The sequence below is a fragment of the Lygodium microphyllum genome, chromosome 6 (assembly GCF_053477565.2).
Source record: "Lygodium microphyllum isolate KBCC chromosome 6, Lygodium_microphyllum_v1.1.10, whole genome shotgun sequence".
In the NCBI taxonomy this organism is placed as follows: Eukaryota; Viridiplantae; Streptophyta; class Polypodiopsida; order Schizaeales; family Lygodiaceae; genus Lygodium; species Lygodium microphyllum.
The window spans coordinates 136,713,798-136,717,702 of NC_141140.1; positions in this window are offsets into that span (position 1 = coordinate 136,713,798).

Consider the following 3,905-nt stretch of genomic DNA (forward strand, 5'->3'; position numbering starts at 1 on the left):
TGACTGTGTTTTTGGTATTTTTTGTTGGATTTTTGGGTGATTTTTGTATGATTTGAATGATAATTTATTGGTTTGGAAGTTTGAGAGAGTTTTAGATAAGGTTGAATAGGTTTGAGAAGCTCATGATGTTTTTCAATGGAGATATGATGTGCTGAAAGGTTCTGTTGAGTGTGTGATAGATTCTATTTAGCTTTTATTTTGTTCTAATTTTTTTTTTTTGTATGAGAGGTTGGAATGATGATTGATGGTATTTAAGAGTGTTTGGAAGCTTATTGAATGATTCTTGATGGTTTTGAATGGTTTAAGTTGAGCCAAATGCTTTCTAATGACCTGCATGGTTTTGTAGACCTTCTATAGAGTCTCTATCTCTGTTCCATTTCTGTTCTCCTCAATAAGTGTTATGTGGGATGAATGTGTAGCTTGGGGAAGCTTTCTAGTCTTGGGAAGAGATGAATAAAAGTTCAAAATTGCTCAAAGAAGTGGAAGAAGTAGTTGTTGAAGACTCAAGTGAAGACTGAAGTAACAATGATATTATTGAGCTACGAAAGGACACTGTAGTGGCTTTGGTGACCCTTCATATAAGACATACCTCTTGGGAGGGGTATCCACGACCAAAGAGGGATTATGGATGGTTATTCTTCATTATTCCAATGTACTATTGTGAGAGAGCATGTATGAGAGTGTATGAGAGAGAGAGAGAGAGAGAGAGAGAGAGAGAGAGAGAGAGAGAGAGAGAGAGCCAATTTTGCATGCTAAAAACAATGTATCTATGAGTGAGAGTTCAAAAACCAGTTGTGCTTTTAGCATTGACTTCATATCAAAGTTGAGAACTCATTATGCCTTGCCATAAATACATGAAGTCTATATCATAGTAAAGATAACGCTGTGATATAACCAATTGCTTAAATATTGAATTGGACCAGCGTGTTTAAACCATTGCCTTATTTAAGTTTACCTTCGTGAGTTAACCACTTGACTATTTCTTGGAGACACGGTTAGGGAAGGCTGGAAATGGTTAGCAACCCAAAATTTTTGTGAATTTTTGCCATATGAGACACGTTGACAATGATTTCTAAGTAAGTTATTAGCTTTTACTCATTTTGATTGCTTTACAACTAATAGCGCAGAGAGACTATGAAGATATTGAAGAATCTATGTGATGAAATTCCATTCTTTTGTGTTCTCTTGTTCTTTTGATGGATTCTATGAAAATTATGTTGACGTTCTATTGTGATAAATCCATGCGAGAATTGTTATATGATGTTGCGTGAAGATTTGAGAAGATTGGTGTTGTTTTTCTTCTTGTGGTTGATTAAACTATGAAGAACATGCTTGTTGTTTAATGATATAAGATAGATTTTCTTATAGTAGATTTCTTGTTTTCTTGGTGTCTCTCTTGGAGCTCCATCTTTTTTGTGTGTAGTTGGGGAAAATTGCCATCAATAAAGCACCAATAGAGACTAAAAAAGGAAGAAGTTGCACTGTTGAAAAGGAAAAAAAGCAATGAAAGCTTAGAAAATTCCTCCAATTGTTGAGGAATTAGAGGCCTTCATTGTCAAAGCCATTTTCTACAAGAAGTGCATTCCTCAATGGTAGAAGCATGTCACTATCTTGATGTCGGCTTTATGTGTTGGACTGATTCCACTGTCTTCTTAAGCTATAGAAAGTTGTATCACAATAGCCAATTGTTTCCCACAAAACTAAAAAGAGAAGTAGAAACAGAGAGAATGACCATCCATGGGAGATTTGACCTTCATTGAATAATTTTTAAACATCATCAAGGTGGGAGATTGTGAAGCAGCTTTTGGAGTTGTGGTTAGTTGAAGTTCACAAGAACAAAAAGGAAAAGAGTTGGAATTTATTTGTGGATGCTCAACAACAAGATACGTGGGATACTTGGTGCATTGACAACCTTTTGTTTGTCCAATTGGCAACCCACTAGAAGCTAGTAGCCAGAGTGTTTTTCACAACCTCTGCTATTGAAACCCTCCAAAGTTGATATTATCAAGATGATGGTACTATGGTGATCCTTAAAAGAATGAGTTTTGATACATTCAAAACTGAATATCTTCCCTCTGTAGTAGTGGAATAAAAGCTGAATTCAAAGATGTTGAAAAGAAGGAAGTAGAAGAAATGTTAGCAAGAGTCCTCTAGAAATCAAAGCCCTTCTAATTCTATTATGTTGAGTGTAGACAAATTGGGTGGAGCTAACTCCCTAATGAATAATGCAATTAAGAGGTAAGCACTAGAATGAGTCCAAAGATATGTGAGAAGAGAGAATGCAAAAATCAAAGTCGAGAACAAGCTAACAACAAAAGCCTCCTTTGACGCCCTTGTAGCACTCTTTTTAGAAGTTCCCATGGCGACTCAAGGTTCCCTTCTAGTCAGATTCGTCTTGAAAATATTGATAATAGGCCAGCAAATGTAGTCCCGTTGCCCATCTTTAAGGGAGAGTACAATGAAGACCCTGATCTTCATGTAGTTGAGTTCATGGTAGTGTTTGTAGCCAACAATGACAGAACCCCCAACCATTGGTTGGCAATATTCCCTGCCACTTTCAAAGGTGCAGCGTTTCAGTGGTATGACAGACAAGCAACAGAAACTTTCGGCACATGGGATGACTTGAAGATACACATTCCTTACTAAATTTAGGTGTGAAGGTTTTGAAAAGCGCATGTGTGGGAGGAGTTCATGAACTTAAGTCAATCCTATGGTGAACAGGTGGAAGCATGTCTCTAAAATAGAATCCATACTAAAGTGATAGACCAATAATCATTTAGATGAAGGCGAGTTTTTCTTATAGGCCTACAATCAAAAGTTTGTAAGTTTATGGAACTAAGAAGACCAGTCAACTTGCAAGCTGTAGTGAAAGGTGCAAGATTGTATGATGAAGTTGAAGCAAGGTTATTAATGACTTCAGGAAGAGCAGTCTTGCCTCCTTCCATGCTAGGAGTGGTATAGCCACCAAATGTAGTCCTAGTCCCTACCCCTACCCTCAGATGTAAACAATGCTATAGTACAGTGCATTAAATCCACAGTGGCCGCACACACAGTAGTACCTCAAATGATGGTTCAACCACAACAACAATGGCCTCAAACGATTCCCCCAATGGCAATGCAACAACAGTAGTGGAACCCTATAGTTGGAACCAACAACCACTAGTCTCAAAACAAGAGCTTTGAATTAGAATCAAAATAGAGGACCCTCTACATTAACCTAATCAATGTATGCAGTAACTATAGAGGCTTCAGAAAATCCTGCTGCGAGTACTCTAGGAGGAGAAAACTTGAAGGACTATATATCTAATTGAGTTGTCAGTATAAAAAAGGAGTTGATGGATGTGATTACAAAATAGCTACAGGCACTAAAGGTGAATATTGCCAATGCATCTCTTCGTGCAGGCAGGAGGTGGAAGAGATGTGATGTGATCTAACACATGGTGTGAAAAGTGCCATCAAGCAGGACATTAAGCCACCGAATGTAGTCGAAAACTAAATATCCTTGGAGCCTTCTATTCATACTGTTTAAGAAAGAATCATATAGAGAATATTTTCTCTTCGAAGAAGATGCATGAAATAAGGAAGAAAGACGAAGAAGCAAGATTCAACTTGTTGGAATCCAAGATGAGCATCTAGGATATTGGACCAAAACCTAGAGAGTTTGGTCCTAATTTTGACCCAAGGAGGTTTCTCTCTTAGAGCTATAGAGGACGTCAATCTGGTAGTGGCCAGAGATCAGAAGTCAAGTGTTACAGACTTGGAGAAAAGAGATATCTCACCAAATTGTGTAAACCCTAGAAGGTATATAGACTATAAACCCTCATGCAGTCGATGCAAAGAAGAAGGCCACATTGCAAAAGGTTGTTCCCTTCTAGCTTCTTTGAAAACCAACACCACTGATAACC